This window comes from Myodes glareolus, chromosome 7 (genome assembly GCF_982192425.1).
Source record: "Myodes glareolus chromosome 7, mMyoGla1.1, whole genome shotgun sequence".
Classification (NCBI taxonomy): domain Eukaryota; kingdom Metazoa; phylum Chordata; class Mammalia; order Rodentia; family Cricetidae; genus Myodes; species Myodes glareolus.
In genome coordinates, this window is record NC_142032.1 from 79,437,321 (window position 1) to 79,455,292 (window position 17,972).

Genomic DNA, 17,972 nt, shown 5'->3' on the forward strand with positions numbered 1-17,972 from the left:
CAGAATGCTAGTTAGAGCAGTAAGGCAAGAAATGTAATTATAGTGATACAAATAACAAAAGAGTCAGATTGCATCTAGCGATACATGCTATTATACATAAAAGGTCTAAAAAAATTCTACCAGAAAATTCTAGAAATAACCAAGAATTTCAGCAAAATGAAAGGAAACAATCAGTTTACAAAAATCAGTAGCTATTCAATACACCTACAACAAATGTGCTTAGAAATAGATCCTGCATACATTCCCATTCACAACAGTGTCTAAGAAAACATGTAGGAATAAGCCCAATCAAGGAGGTGAAAGACTTCTATAATAAAAACTTTAAACACTCATACAAAGAGATTAAGGAATACTCTAGAAAATGGGACGACCTCCCATGCTCATGGACTGACAATATTAATATTGTAAAAATGACCACTCCACCAAAAGCAATTTTACAGATGCAAAGTCACCCTGATCAAAACATTCACAACATTCTTCACAGAAATAGAAAAGAATACCCCAATTCACATAGAACCAGAAAAGATCCTGGGTATCAAAAGTAGCCCTGAGCAAAGGGAATGATGCTGGAGGGATTAACATTTCGTATTTCAAGATATAGTACAGAGGTACTGTAATAAAAATAGCATGCTACTGGCACGCGCACGCACACACACACACACACACACACACACACACACACACGCACACCAAGACAAATGAAACAAGAGATAGGACCCAAACCTGAGTACACACAACTATACCCACCTGATATTTGGTGGTATAGCTGATGGAAAGAACATACTCTGGAGAACAAGCATCATCTCCAACAAATAGTGCTGAGAGAAATGGATGTCCACATGCAAATACTGAAATAAACCCGTGTCCACCATTTTACATAAAAATAAACTCCAAATGGTTGAAAGTCCATAAATGTGAAAGCTGAAACCCTGAAAGTGCCAGAAGAAAACAGTCAGTCCCCGAAAACTGCAGTCTTAGTAGAGAACTTGCTGAATAGGACTCCATCTGCCCAAGAATTAAGACCAGCAGGTGACAAGTGGGACCTCACACAATTACTGTGAGGTTCTTCAGACTAAGCAAAAGCATGGTGTGAATCTTGCTGGGCCTCTGGTGAGAGCCTCATACTGGATCCGTACCGTGGAGGTGTCACATGTAAGAAAGAGCAAGTGGCTCTGCTCCGGTGAGTCCTCCTTCCTCTTCTTCCAAAGTCACGGATGTCATCACAGGGGCCGCATCCTTGTGGTCTCATCTGAGGACTGACCTCCAAATGCCATTAATGAATGCACTGGAGGGCTAAGGTGAATTTGGTACATAGCAGGGTGAGTCAAACTATAGCAGCACCTGTAACCTGTCCACTTCACAGGCGCAGAAACTAAAGACCGGAGAGCTCCAACTAGCAAGGAGGTCGTCTCAAGTTAACTTTGTCTCTTTTGTTCTGTGTCATCCTGTCTCTTCAGAGCACATGGGGAAGAATTCTTTTCTAATTCTCATTGATTAATTAGGTCAACAGAGTCAATGGGTGTGGGATGGAGGACGGTGGGAGAAAGGCGGCCATGTTGATTTTCTTGGTTTAGTCCTGAGCGGCATAGCATTGGCATCGCAGGCCTCCTGTACTTCTTTCATTCCCTGGTCAGCCCAGTGGGTGGAGAATGACCTCAGAAATTCCACAGAAAGGGGGGTGTGGTGGGAGGTCTGTGCTAGACAGCTTTCCATTGCTATAACAAAATATCTGCCAAAGCAACCTGAAGGAGAAGAGGCCAGTGCTGGCTGGTGACATCGGAGATTTCAGTTCACACTCCACTGCTTTAAGCCTGTGGTGAGGCAGAAACATCCCGCAGGAAGGACATGACAGAGAAAAGCTGTTTGCCTCATGGTGGCCCAAAAGCAGAGAGCATTTGAGAAAGACACTGGAGCAGGATATTCCCCAGTGAGTCACTTCCTCTAACTCTACCCACCCCTAAGGTTTCCATTGCTTCCTGGCAAAGCCATCACATTACCAATCCATCTGTGCATTCACCCATGGGTCAGAGTCCTCAAAATCCAATAATCTTCCCAAAGTTCCACCCATGAATACTTGCTGGGGGAACCAACCCTTCACGCCGTTAGGGGATACTGTACATGTAAGCTCTAACAGGGTCATGCTGAGTGCACAGAAAGCAAAGACCTTAACTTCCCTCTGAGGGACTTCAGATGAGAAACGGAATTTCTCTGCCTCCATTCTTTCTTTCAGGAAGAGTCACGTGACTCTCAGAGCAAACATAGTGGTCTCCCAGACATGGCAGAAATCAAATGTTTTGCATTCTCAATGGATTTAAGGTTTTCATAAGGTCTGAGAGGTAGGATTCTTATCTACCATTAAAGCATAAATCAAAATCAAGGCTCAGGCGGTCTGGGTGATTTGTCCTTAGGTGCAGAGTAAGAAAATGGTGAAATTGGACTCAGATTCCAGTCCTGACCTTCAGCCATCTTGGTAGTCAGCTTCCTATCAGGAACCTAGAAATTGGGTACCTAGGACAATTTAGATACCAGGATCTCACCATTGATCAAAGGGGCAGCAAACACACTGCTCTGTTTGTTACTGTCTGAGAAAAGACCAGAGAAAAGTGATGATGCCTGAGACCCTGCAAGTCCCAGTCTCACAGAAATTACACTTGTGCCATCTCCTCTTACTTATCTCCTCTCGTCTGTCATGCTTCCCTTCCTTCCATCTCTCCCTCCCTCCCGTCCTCCCTCCCTCCCTCCCTCTTTCCCTCCCTCCCTCCCTCCTTCCTTCTTTTCTTTTTTTCCTGTCTCTTTATCTCATGTCTATCACTCACAAATATTTAGAAGCCCCTTCTGCTAGGTTCCAAGGCCAGTGCATGGTGGTTATTATCTTTCAGATGTGAGGCACTACTTTGCAGAATTTAAAAATTCTCTGGGTAGCAGGACACAGCATACAGATACTCAGAGAGATAAAAGGAAGAACTCTAATATAGCTCCAGACGGGTGAAGTCTAGGGAAATGTGTGCATTTATGCATGCCGAGGTCAACATTAAGAATCTTCCCAACATTTCCTATCTTATTATTAATGCTGGTTTTGAGACAGAGCTCCTCACTGAACCTGGGGCTCATGCATTCAGCTGCACTGCCTGATCAACAAGCCCTAGGGATCTTCCTATACCTATTTGCCTAGTGTGTGTTGCTGCTCCTGACATTTTTTTTGAGAAAGTAATTTTATTAAATTATAAAAGTTTCCATTTCCGCCCCTCCTCCCAACACCCTCCCACTCCCCCCACTCCCTCTCCTCCTCCCTTTTCGTCCCTAAGGGCAGTCAGGGTTTCCTGCCCTGTGGGAAGTTCAAGGTCCTCCCCCCTCCCTCCAGGTCCAGGACGGTGAGTATCCAAACAGACTGGATCCCCAAAATCCAGTATATGCAGAGGAAACAAGTCCCAGTGTCATTGTCAATGGTTTTTCAGAAAGACTTCGGGCCAGCCACATTCAGAGAATCCGACCACATTCAGAGAATCTGGTTGGATCACGTCCTCGTTCAGTCCCAGTCCAACTGGCCTTGGTGAACTCTCATTAGATCAGTTCCCTTGTATCAGTGGGTGATCGCATCCCTCGCAGTCCTGATTTATTTTTTCATTTTCTTCCTCCTTCTGCTCCTCATTTGGACCTTGGGGGGCTCAGTCCGGTGCTCCAATGTGGGTCTCTGTCTCTATCTCCATCCATCGCCAGATGAAGGATCTATGGTGATAAGCAAAATATTCATCAGTATGGTTATGGGCCAAGGCCGGTTCAGGCACCCTCTCCTCTGTCCAGAGAACATTCTGGGGATCTCTCCTTGGACATGGGATCCCATATATAATCAAGTCTCCTGTAAATCCTAAAATGACTCCCTTAGTTGAAATATATTCTTCCCTGATCCCATATTCATCCTTCCACCCTCCCCCCATCCCAGTCCACCGAGCTTTCCCCATTCCTCCCCTACTCCCTTCTCTCTAACCCTCTCCCCTTCCAACAACCCTCTCACCGCCCCCCATGCACCCGAGGTTACCTGGGACTCTTGTCTATTTCCTACCTCCTGGCGGATAGCTAAATAATCTTCATCAGGTTCATCTTCTTACTTAGCTTCTCTAGGATCACGAATAATAGGCTCAAAGACCTTTAATTATGGTTAGAATCTACTTATGAGTGAATACATACCGTGTTCCTCTTTTTGGGTCTGGGTTACCTCACTCAGTAAAGCGTTTTCTATTTCCATCCATTTGCGTGCAAAATTCAAGAGGTCATTGTTTTTTACCGCTGAGTAAAACTCTAATGTGTATATGTTCCACACCTTTTTTAACCATTCTTCTATTGAGGGGCACCTAGGCTGTTTCCAGGTTCTGGCTATTACAAATAGTGCTGCTATGAACATAGTTGAACAAATGTTTTGTAGTATGTTAGGGAATCTCTAGGGTATATTCCCAAGAGTGGAATTGCTGGGTCCTGAGGGAGGTTGACTCCCAGTTTCCTGAGAAACCGCCACACTGATTTCCACAGTGGCTGCACAAGTTTGCATTCCCACCAACAATGGATGAGTGTTCCCCTCATTCCACATCCTCTCCAGCATAGGCTATCATTGGTGTTTTTGAGTTTGGCTATTCTGACAGGTGTAAGATGATATCTCAAAGTTGTTTTGATTTGCATTTCCCTGATCGCTAAGGAGGTTGAGCATGACCTTAAATGCCTTTTGGCCATTCGAAGTTCATCTGTTGTGAATTCTCTGTTCAGATCAGTACCCCATTTTTTAATTGGGTTAATTAGGGTTTTAGTGTCTAGTTTCTTGAGTTCTTTGTATATTCTGGAGATCAGACCTTTGTCTGATGAGGGGTTTGTGAAGATCTTCTCCCAGTCGGAAGGTAGCCTTTTTGTCTTACTGACAGTGTCCTTTGCTTTACAGAAGCTTCTCAGTTTCAGTAGGTCCCATTTATTCATTGTTTCTCTTATTGTCTACACTCCTGGGGTTCTGCCTAGGAAGTGGTCTCCTGTGCCTATATCTTGTAGACTACTTCCCACTTTCTTTTCTATCAGGTTCAAAGTGGTCGGATTAATGTTGATGTCTTTAATCCATTTGGACCTGAGTTTTGTGCATGATGATAGATATGGATTTATTTTCATTTTTCTACAGGTTGACATCCAGTAATGCCAGCACCATTTGTTAAAGATGCTATCCTTCTTCCACTGTATACCTTTAGCTCCATTGTCAAAAATCAGGTGTTCATAAGTTTGTGGTTTAATACCCGGGTCTTCTATTCGATTCCATAGGTCGACTTCTCTGTTGTTATGCCAATACCAAGCTGTTTTCAACACTGTTGCTCTGTAATAGAGTTTGAAGTCAGGGATGGTAATGCCTCCAGAAGTTCCTTTATTGTATAAAATTGTTTTGGCGATCCTGGGTTTTTTTGTTTTTCCATGTAAACTTGATTATTGTTCTCTCAAGGTCTGTGAAGAAGTTTGGTGGGATTTTGATGGGAATTGCATTGAATCTATAGATTGCTTTTGGTAGAATTGCCATTTTTACTATGTTGATTCTCCCAATCCAAGAGCAGGGGAGGTCTTTCCATTTTCTGGTATCCTCCTCAATTTCTTTCTTCAAGGACTTAAAGTTCTTGTCAAATAGGTCTTTCACTTCCTTGGTTAGAGTTACCCCAAGATATTTTATGCTATTTGTGGCTATCATGAAAGGTGATGTTTCTCTGATTTCCCTCTCTGCTTCTTTGTCCTTTGTGTATAGGAGGGCAACCGATTTTTTGGAGTTGATCTTGTATCCTGCCACATTACTAAAGGTGTTTATCAACTGTAGGAGTTCTTTGGTAGAGTTTTTGGGGTCGCTTATGTACACTATCATATCGTCTGCAAATAACGAAAGTTTAACTTCATCCTTTCCAATTTGAATCCCCTTGATCTCCTTATGTTGTCTTATTGCTATTGCTAGAATTTCAAGCACTATATTAAAGAGGTATAGAGAGAGTGGACAGCCTTGTCGTGTTCCTGATTTTAGTGGAATAGCTTTGAGTTTCTCTCCGTTCAATTTGATGTTAGCTGTCAGCTTGCTATATATTGCTTTTATTATGTTCAGGTATGATCCTCGTAAACCCAATCTCTCCAACACCCTTATCATAAAGGGGTGTTGAATTTTGTCAAATATTTTTTCAGCATCCAATGAAATGATCATATGGTTTTTTCTTTCGGTTTATTTATATGATGAACTGCATTGATAGATTTGCATATGTTGAACCAATCCTGCATCCCTGGGATGAAGCCCACTTGATCATAATGGAGATTTTTCTAATGTATTCTTGGATTCGGTTTGCCAGTATTTTATTGAGTATTTTTGCATCACTGTTCATGAATGAGATTGATCTGTAATTCTCTTTCTTGGTTGTGTCTTTGTGTGATTTTGGTATCAGAGTAACTGTAGCTTCATAAAAAGAGTTTGGCAATGATTCTTCTGTTTCTATATTCTGAAGTACATTAAGGAGTATAGGTATTAGCTCTTCCTGGAAATTCTGGTAGAATTCTGCATTGAAACCATCTGGTCCTGGACTTTTTTTGGTAGGGAGATTTTTGATAACAGCTTCTAATTCTTCACGACTGACAGGTCTATTTAGATTGTTCACCTGGTCTTGGTTCACCTTTGGTATATGGTACTTATCTAAAAAAATGTCCATTTCTTTTACATTTTCCAACTTTGTGGCATATAAATTTTCATAGTAAGATCTAATGATTCTCTGAATTTCCTCTGTGTCTGTGGTTATGTTCCCCTTTTCATTTCTGATCTTATTAATTTGCATGTTCTCTCTCTGCCGTTTGATTAATTTGGATAGGGGTTTGTCAATCTTGTTGATTTTCTCCAAGAACCAGCTTTTTGATTCATTGATTCTTTGAATTGTTTTTTGTGTTTCTATTTTATTGATTTCAGCCCTCAGTTTGATTATTTCCAGTCTTCTAGACCTCCTGGGTGTATCAGCTTCTTTTTTTTCTAGAGCTTTCAAGTGTGCTGTTAAGTCTCCAATGTGTGCTTTCTCCGTTTTCTTTAATTGGGCACTTAGTGCTATGAACTTTCCTCTTAGCACTGCTTTCATAGTGTCCCATAGGTTTGAGTATGTTGTGTCTTTATTTTCATTAAATTCAAGGAAGACTTTAATTTCTTTCTTTATTTCTTCCTTGACCCAGGGGTGATTCAGTAGTTGACTGTTCAACTTCCATGAATTTGTTGGCTTCCTGGGGGTAGCACTGTTGTTGAATTCTAACTTTAATCCATGGTGGTCTGACAAGACACAGGTGGTTACTAATATTTTTTTGTATCTGTGGAAGTTTGCTTTGTTACCCAGTATGTGGTCAATTTTCAAGAAGGTTCCATGAGCAGCAGAGAAGTAGGTATATTCTTTCCTATTTGGGTGGAATGTTCTATAGATATCTCTTAAGTCCATTTGATTCAATACCTCCAATAATTCTCTTATTTCTCTGCTAGGTTTCTGTCTGATTGACCTGTCCATTGGTGAGAGAGGAGTGTTGAAGTCTCCTACTATTAGTGTCTGTGGATTGATGACTGCCTTGAGTTCTAGAAGTGTTTCTTTTACATAAGTAGGAGGCTTTATATTAGGGGCATAGATATTCAGGATTGAGACTTCCTCCTGATGAATTGTTCCTGTTATGAGCCTGAAATGTCCATCTCCATCTCTTCTGATTGATTTTAGTTTGAAGTCAATTTTGTTAGATATTAGAATGGCTGCACCCGCTTGTTTCTTAGGTCCATTTGCTTGAAAAACCTTTTCCCAACCCTTTACTCTGAGTAGATGTCTGTCTTTGTGGTTGAAGTGTGTTTCTTGTAAACAGCAGAATGTTGGATCCTGTTTTCGTATCCAATCTCTTAGTCTGTGCCTTTTTATAGGTGAATTGAGTCCATTAATATTAAGTGACATTAATGACCAGTGGTTGTTGACTCCGGTTATTATTATTTTTTGTTTGTTTGTTTAATAGAGTTTGTATGTGTCCCTTCTTTGAGTTAGGCTCATGAAGGGTCGCTAGATGTCTGAGTTAATGTAGGCAATGTTGGATTCCTTGGGTTGTGATTTTCCTTCTATTACTTTCTGTAATGCTGGGTTTGTGGCTACGAATTGTTTAAATTTGTTCTTATCCTGGAATATTTTGTTTTCTCCATTGATAGTGAATGATAGCTTGGCTGGGTATAGCAGTCTGGGTTTGCATCCATGGTCTCTTAGTTTCTGTAGTACCTCTATCCAGGACCTTCTGGCTTTCATGATTTCCATAGAGAAGTCTGGTGTAAGTCTGATAGGTTTACCTTTATAAGTTATTTGACCTTTTTCCTTTGCAGCTCTTAATATTTTTTCTTTAATCTGTATGTTTTGTGTTTTGATTATTATATGGCGAGGGGATGTTTTTTTTTTTTTTTGATCAAGTCTATTCGGTGTTCTGTATGCTTCTTGAACCTTCATAGGAATATCATTCTTTAGGTTGGGAAAGTTTTCTTCTATAATTTTGTTGAATATATTTTCTGGGCCTTTGATCTGCAGTTCTTCTCCTTCTTCAATCCCTATTATTCTTAGATTTGGTTTTTTTATTGTGTCCCAGATTTCTTGAATGTTTTGTGATGAGAATTTTTTGGATTTGCTGTTTTCTTTGATCTGAGCATTTATTTTCTCTATGGTATCTTCAGACTCTGAGATTCGTTCTTCCATCTCTTGTATCCTATTGTTTATGCTTGATTCTGTAGTCTCTGTTCGTTTACCTAGATTTTCCATATCCAGCCGGCCCTCGTTTTGTGTTTTCTTCATTGCCTCCACTTCAGTTTTCAATTCTTGAACTGTTTCCATTACCTGTTTGATTGTTTTTTCTTGGTTTCCCAGTGTATCATTCACGGATTTACTTATTTCTTCAATCCTTTTGCTGTACTTCTCATCCAGTTCTTTAAGGGAATTATTCATATCCTGTTTAAGGGACTCTATTGCTTTTATCATGGCATTTTTTTCCAATTCTTCTGAATTAAGAGGTTCAAGTCCTTCTATTGTAGGGTCGTTGGGATCTGGTGATTTCATGTTGTTTTTTAGATTGTTGGAGGAGTTCTTGCCTTGGCGTCTGCCCATCTCTTCCTTCAACTGGTCTATATTGGATCTTCTGGTACCAGGTCAGGTTCCCTTGTTGGGCAGGGACTTCACTGACAGAAGGTCTACCTTTCCTCAGGAAGTCTATTGAAACACAGGCACTCCCTCCTGCCGGGTTGCACTCACAGCCCCGGCCCAGCGCGCAAGAGAGCTGCTCTGGGGAGATCTTGTGGCCCCAGGGGGAAGGGAGAAAGAGAGGAAGGTGTACCTGGATGAAGGCTGGGATGGGATTCGGGAGAGCTCCGCAGGGTGTAGCCACCACTGCAGGGCGAGCAGAAAGTCGAGGGGGGGCGGGGAAAGTCTGAATTCCTCCTAGCCAAAGCCGTCAGGCCAGGAGGAAACTCACCCCTCCTCCAATGGATGTCTGCTAGAAGATCACTGTCTCTTGCTGGTCAGGAATGTGGCTGAGCTGATTCAGGGCCTGCCTGTCAGTCAGGCTCTCAAAGCACAGGAACTGCCCCCTGCCCAGCTGAGCCCACAGCCCAGACTCAGCATGCAAGGGAGCAGCTCTGGGGAGATCTTGTGGCCCCAGGGGGAAGGGAGAAAGAGAGGAAGGTGTACCTGGATGAAAGCTGGGATCTGCTCCTGACATTTTTAACATGGGCTGTAGTCACTGAAGTCAGGTCCTCATGTTGGCATGGCAAGCTCTTTACTGACTGAGTCGTCTTCATCACAGCATTGCTTGTGCTGAGCTCTCAAGTTTTCTGTGTCTCCATTTGGCATCTGTGTATTGGAAATGATGGTAACAATTGTCTCCGTTTCATTGATCAGAATTAAGAAGGAAATGAATGAATGTAGCAAAATATTTAATAGAGTTCCCAGGAAAATCTTTCTATTCAGTAATGTAGAACTACTACGATTACTATAATTGCCCCTATCATTAAGGTGCAGAGCTTGCTGTGGGAGAAAATTACAACAGGTTTGAAGAGCACAGAGGTTGGACCAAGAAGTATTCACTATGAAGTTGTAAAACCCAGCTTACCATTATAGAGTGCGCTGTACGATAGACGTATCTGAGAAGAGGAAAAGGCAATCTCAACAGAGAAACTGCCTCTACCAGGATGACCTATAGGCAAGTCTGTGCGACCTTTCAATATTTTCGAGACAGTATCTCATTATATATCCTTGTCTGGCCTGGAACTCACAGAGATCTGCCTGCCTCTGTCCTGAGTGCTGAAATTAAAGGCGTGCACCGCCATAATTATCTTAGGGCATTTTGTTACTAATGATTAATGAGGGAGAGGCCAGCTCTCTCTAGACAGTGCCACTCATGAACAGGTGATCCTGGGTTGTACAAGACAGAAAGTTGAGAAAGCCATGGGGGAGCAAGCCAATAAGCAGTGTTCCTCCATGACTTCTGCTTCAGTTCCCGCCTCCAGGTTCCTTCCTTGGCTTTTCTCAATGGACTGTGACTCCAGACATGTAAGCCAAATACCCTTTCTCCTCACGTTACTTTTGGTCATAGTGTTTACCACAGTGATAGAGACCAAACTACGTCACAAGATGGTACCAAAAGAGCATGTGTGGGTCCTTCTGGTGTTGGATGGGCTAGCCTTCTGGGAAAGGTGAAGTTCATCCTGCCATAGGAAATTCAGGGCAGCTGTATGAAGTGGCCTAGCAGGCCCTTTGGCAGCGTGGAAATGACCACTGTGGGAGGGGACTGAAGATGGGCTTTGGGAAGATGCACTGCCATGGACCAAAAGCAGGGCTACTCTCCACAGAGGCCAACTCAGGGGCAGTTTTTAGAGGGTCCTTTATGGGAACGGAAGCCCACTGAGCTATGCTGCTTCAATGCCCAACTTCAGCATTTCTATGTGATCACTCCTATAAGCAAGTGTATTTCCACAGGAACAGGCACACATAACCTTGGAGGGACTAAGTGACTCCCCAAGAACAAACTACAGGGATGACAGGGGTCCTGACCTTCTAGGCTTCCACTGTGTCACAGTGATTGCCATTTATAGTTGGTGGCACTGAAGAACTTGATCTGGATGGATGCCCAATTGTCTAAAGCATTTCCAGCACATTGAGCCTGCCTGCTTTCACCCAAACTTTCCAGGGCAGTCTTTAGCTGTTCCTTCATTAACTAATTGAATGTTTGATTGATTGACTCAATCAATCAGAAATGCCTATAAAGAATTTTAATGCACTAGGCTTTGCACATAGCACAGTTCTAAGCATTCCTGCTCATCTGGTAGGGGAGATGCACATCCTATAGCCAAATGAGGGCAGCACAAGGTTGCAGGCTGAGACTGTGTTTGTGCAGGGCTTCATAATTTTGGATCCACATTTTGTAGCTCTGCTTTGCTCTGAGATTAGCTTCATTCTTGGTCAGAGGCAGGGCCTCCTGGTGGTACAGATTTTAATGAAACTAACTAGACCAGCTGTCTTGGGAAGGAACTTTGCTCGTTCTCACGAAAGGCTCCTTGATTGACTGAATAGACCATGGTTGAGTTCCATGGCTTCCCATGCTGCTCTGGAAGGGGTGGAGTCAAATATGCCTACATTTCCAGAGTACATTTGAAAGCCGGTTCCTAAAACATGGGGTGCTCATTACTAGTAGCTGAGTGATGACACCATACAGCTATGGGAATAGAAATATTTTCTTTGTGGAGAGGGAATATTAGAGACTAGAAAAGTAGAAGGGATGGCATAGTAGTTCACGAATCATCTGGATCTTACCCTCTGGGTCATCCATATCACAGATTATAAGACTTTAAGAGATGTATGTTTACTACAGTGTCAGGGAGAGAGGGCTTGGGTAACATGATCAGTGCACATTGCATGTATACATAGTTTTGTTACAGAGAATTCCTTTAATTTGCACAATTTATTTATTAATACATTTATTAATGCCTGCAATAATAATGCAGAGGAAAGAAAAAACAAATCTCATGGATTTCTGGCAGGAGTGAGAGGCTGTGACAGTCCTTTGTGAGTCCCCGACTGCTATAGTGTTAGCTCTTCACAGGCTAGCTCTACAAAGTGGTTCTTACGTCATTCCTGTATCAGACTTGTAACTCTCTCCATCCCCTGTGGCTTATTAAGGTACCGAGAGATGTGCTGAGCCATACCTTGCTCAAGAAGCCCGAGTATACAACCGCAATTACAGCAACAGGAACCAGGATGACACTCAGCTTCTAGGAATCATGATGCAAATTATTGCTTGGTATTACCTACTAAGTATTTCATTGGCAAAGTGTGACTTGGGATATAAAGAGTAAGGATATGACTTAACTTCTGAGTACTTTGAAAAAAGTCTCTGTTTCCACACAGGGAAAAAAAAGGCAGTGACACATGCCCTGATTGACATGTCAGAAAGTGGGGAGTACTTGGCCACTGCTAAGGAAACTTCAGCTCTAGGGAGGAGAAGAGAATGCCAGTGATGTGAGAAGGAAAGAAAAATAACAGATCAGGAAGGGCTAAATGGGGTGAAGTGGGGCAAGGTAGAGGAGGGCGTGTGGGATAAGTAACACCAGAGACCACTGAAAAAGTCACATGGAAAGCCACTATTATAGACACTTTCTATAATGTATACAGATATAAAAAAGAGTTTAAATAGAGTTATCCTATATGGGGCAGGGCAATGCCTCTTTCAAATACCATGGGATCAAATAAAGAATCCAGAGCCAACTGTGGATTGTCTCTTTTTAAGTTGTTGGTCAGTGAGGTCCCATAGATTTTTCTCAACACTGCAGGCTGTTGCCCTTGCTCTTGGTTGCCCTCTAGAGCTTGATAGTAAGACCATATTGTTGAAGATACTATATACCTGAGTCACAGGACATGAATATATGTCAAGCTGGTACTACCCTGGAAGCTTCATCACTACTGGTTAGATGTCACAGGGTTGGAAGGTGCTATGCAAATATGGAAGCAAAAGTTACCTAACTGTGAACCCTGCTAAGTACAATAACAACTGGTCTGGTAACGTATGTTTACTTGTTCAATAGTGGCAAGGAAGTCAAGGGAGCAACCACTTTCTGACTGGATTGCACAATGCCTGGTACTGTTAATTGAGTCAAGAACCCATTGTCTGGGGAGTTCTTGGCCCTAAGTGGGACGTCTGGGTCACCATGACTTAGAAATACCACGGCAGAGGAAAGAGCCTAACAGTCAGAGATGGTAGAAGATGGCAGTGACATATTTTTTTTTCTGGCATGGCACTGCCACTGTGCTCACGAATTCACAGCAGCCATGACTGCATGTACAAATCCAAGCCAGCCAGAAACCCAGCATAGCCTGGGGAGTGACTCCGGAAGTCTCACTCCTAGCCGAGGAGCTATTGGCATTCGACAGCTAGGAAGGGCAAGTCTAATTTCTTCAGGAATTTGGCTCCTGAGAGGTTGCCCATGCTCCAGATGAGTGGCTAATACTCGTGAACACATGGGTAGCACTGAGTGGAATGGTACTGAGGTAGCACTGTGTTTGGAAAAAGAGCACCCAAGTTTGGAAGAAAAGGATGACTGTGAGTATGGGGGAATAACTGAAAGGGAGGGGATTAGCGGTGGGTTTGATCAAATTACATATACATGTATGAAATTCTCCAGCAAAATGACTAAAAGAAATTGCAGTTGTAACATGGAAAGTATAAAGTGATTCATTTGAGATTTTTGAGAGTCTTATGTAGTCTCAGATGGTCTCCAACTTGATGTGTAGCTGAGGACGACCCTTGAACTCCTGACTTTTCTGCATCAACCTCTCAAATTCTGGGATTACAGGCATGAACCACTGTGATTGGTTGTAAATTCTCATATATGGGAGAAAACATGTGACATCATGCAGCATTTGTCTTTCTGGGCCTAGAATATTTCACTTAACGTTATGATCCATGCTTCCTTGAGTGACAGGAATTTATTATTTGTATGGCTATATGATATTCATTTTATGTTTGCATTCACAGCTGTCCAGGCACGCACACACACACACACACACACACACACACACACACACACACACACACACCCCACAGCTGTTTTACACATTCATTTGCTGATGTTTGACATTTAGCTTGAGTCCTTATGTTGAATGGCTTTTTACACTGTGCTGTAATGAACATGCGGTGTGGAATCTAAAACTGCTGAGCCCGTAGAAGTGGAGAGTAGCTGTGTGGCCACTGGAGGCTGGAGAGCAGAGGGGGACACTGGTGAGAACAAAGCCATGGCTAGACAAAAGGAATGTGTCCTGCTGTACACAGAGGGGAGGTGGTAGTCAACAATGGTGTATTCCATACCTTAGAAAGAGTCACAGAGTAAGAGTTTGAGTGTTGCTATGCCAAACAGATGATAAAAGCGTGAGCTGAAGGGAGAGCCTGAGCATGCTGAGTCGATCACCACACAATGAACACACATGCTGAAATGTCACACTGTGCCCCATAAATATGCACTAATTGTGCCTATCTGTCGAGTAGCATTTTAATGAAAATGCATCAATGGCATCACAGATGCGAGCTTCTCTTCTTCAAAGAAGCTTGTCCTTGATGTCTGCCTTGCCAATCCGATTTGTTCTTAGAAATGTACAAGGTATTTTCTTTTAACCACACATCTCTCCCCTATTAATAGAAAGAAGAACATTTTGTAAATATAAGCAGGGACTTTTCCAAGTTTTCATAAATCCCTAACAGATAACATCTCCTCCCAGCTTTGGTTTCTGCACAAAAGTCTCAGTAAAGAGTCTAGTAATTCTTGGAAGTCAGGAGTGTGGTCTTTTCTTTTTGACATGCCTCAAGGAACATCAACAGTGATGTGGCTAAGATGAGATTCTAGGATTTTTATTGAGGCTAACTGTCCACTAGACATGTAGCTCAGAGGTCACACTTGAGGAAATCACCTTTTCTCTTCTATCCTATCTGTGACCTGGTCTGCTGTGGGAAATACTCATCCAAGGAACAAACCCCTCTATCATTCAATAGACTATTCTAAAGCATTAACAGGGGTAGAGTGGCCTTTAGTTCAACTGAGAACTAGCCAAATACCGTTTTATCACCAGACTCCAGATGACTAATGAATAACCCAACTTCTGGATTCAGATTTGGATTTGTGTTAAGAACCAGTATGAGGACCTAGCAATTGATGTATGCACTTGATAGGATTGGATGCACGCTCATCTGCATTCGATTCTCTCTGAAAATCTACAGTAAAGCTTTGCCTCATCCTAAAATAAATGGTGTTTCAGAACTAACGAGTGTGATATTTTTGGAGCAGTCAGGATGGTGCCCTCTTAACTAGATAATATTCTGATGTTTATCTTCTTCGCATGTTGATAGGGCCCGTTTTCAACATTGCCAATCTCTGCGGTCTTAATACTACCTCCCACTTCCATTCCCGTGATTATTCACATCCAAGTCTCCACCTGGGCACAGGGCCTCTATCTCTGCCTTGTTTTATTTGGCATTGTCAACCCTCCCAGTTCTGCAGAGTCGGTCACATGGGTTGATGTTAACAGAGAGGTGGTCTCAAGCTTCCTACCCCTGGTCTTTTACGCTCTTCTCCAGCAATGACACAGTTATCACAAACTGGTTACTCTTTGAGGAGAGTAAGTCTTCTGGGCATCCCCTGATGCTGTGCTCCTGATGCTAAATGTAAATCACCCCAGTTCTTCCTGCATCTATCTAGGAAGCGAACTCCAGGAGAGGACAGGGCTGTAGGTGACATTTACTAGTGATGACTCACTCAGTGCTGAGTCATACGTCTGGCACATGGTGAATATTCAACGAACATTTGTTAAATGAATCTGTAAACTTAATTTTTGATGGTATGTATGGGAACTTGTTCTTTTCTGAAGTTAAGTAGCATTTTGGATCTTGTTTCTTCTAGAGATTGTTTGGACTTTAAGTTTTCTAGAAGGTGAGTGAAAGTAAAAATTTTCATGTCAGTGGACATAAAAGTCCACAGTGTGTGCAAGTACATACGTTTATACCCTCTGTGCACACAATGAGAGGGGGAGAAATAATCTTCTCCAAGAATTTGTTATCCAGTATCCAATGGTCCAAATATACACACTGTGTGTGCATGTATGTAACAATAATAATTGAAGAGAAGAGATCATATATTGGAGGGGAGCAAGGAGTATATGGGAGGGGATGGAGGGAGGGAAGAGAAGGGAGAGATGATGTAATTACATTTCAATTTTAAAATTGAAAATAAAATAAACAAAAAGACAATGTAAAAAGTACTTTTTCCCTTAAGTTGTTTCTGCTGGGTGTTTTGCCATTGTAGTAGCAAAGAAACAAGGCAAAAACAAAAGCAACAACAGCAAACCAAAAAAAACCAATATTTCTATTCCATGTATTTAGGGGAATCAGATGCCAACAGAGCACCTAGAATAGAGTCAGCCATTATGCGGATTTGGATATGGTGCCCTATGTCACGGGTGTGTCTAAATGTGTCTAACTTCATCTGTTGCCCTCTGTTGACCACTTCTGTCACTTCGAATGCCTGACCACTCAGAACAAAGATTCTCTTTATTGTTTTTCCGACGAGGAAATAGAGGGAGGCTTAACTTGTTGAAGAGGTTGGTCATGGTCAGAGGGTAGATTTGTGACTGACACCCGCTGTTTCCATCCCATGACAATGCTTGGCGCCAAGCCCAGACTGAGCATCCAGAGGCCACTGGCTACATTGTATTGTGACCACTTCGCTAGAGATGGGGTTATCATGAAAGAATATTTGGCAAAGTAATTTTTTTTTATGAGAATGACCGTTGTAAACCATTCTAAGCTCCAGAGAGCACCTTCATCCTGGAGAGGCGAACTGAGTGAGTCAAGAGTATTTCCTCAGGGGACCCAAGGGCAAGAGATGAGACAGTGAGCATTCCCTGGCCAAACACATATCAATCTCACTTTTGAATTTGAGTGAGGTTTCTTTTTTTATGTTTTTATTTATTTATTCTCATCTCATATATTATATCCAAACTGCAGCTTTCTTTCCCTCCTGCCTTCCCAGGTCCTTCACTCCACTCCCCCACCTCATTCATTCCTCCTGTTTCTCTTCAGAAAGAGCCAGGGCTCCCAGGGAGAGCAACCTTAATACAAGCTGAGGGGACCAATCTTATTACCACTTAAATTCTATTTCAGATCATGTGACGAAGGATAAGTCCTCGTCTCTCTTAGTCCGGTTTCCTCATCCGTGAACAAGCTCTACTTCCCCTTTCTCTTTTCTTCTCCCCTCTCATGTACTTCATTGTTGTGAGGCCTGAAGGAGGTAACCGACCTAAATGTCCAGCCCAGGTGTTCAAGGCGGGCATTAGCATTGGTTTCTTGCTATTACTTAGGGAACCTCTAAGGAAGGTTTAAATAATTTTTCGTCTTTCTGGTCTGGAGAAAGAGCAGCCCTGGGAGCTAAAAATACTGCTCATCAGAAATCTGAGTGACTTCTGGTACTCTCTGAGGGGCCAGAAAAGGTAGGAATTAAAAACTACTTCTACAGTTGGGCAGGCGTAAGGAAGACCGTCCATGAGAGCTGACTGCTAACACTCTCCTTCCACAGACATCTCCTTCCACTGATGTTGGGCACTCAGGACTATCACCCTTCCCACGTGAACAGTGTAAGTTGAGGCAGCAGGAGGTCACACAACATTGAGGCTGCCGCTCTGACACATGCGCGTCCATGCTGTAGTCGTCTCTACTGTTCTCCACATTCTCATCTGGAGTTGCCGGTATACTGCGTCCAGTCACATCCAGGGGTAATTTCACCTCTGTTGGACTTAACCTCAAAGATAAAGACTAGTTCTAATCTCTATAAAATGAGTTTAGGCTGCTAGCTGCCCATTTTTTTTTTGACATATTTCTGCATCATTCAGATTTTGCTTTTCTTTTTTGCCATGGAG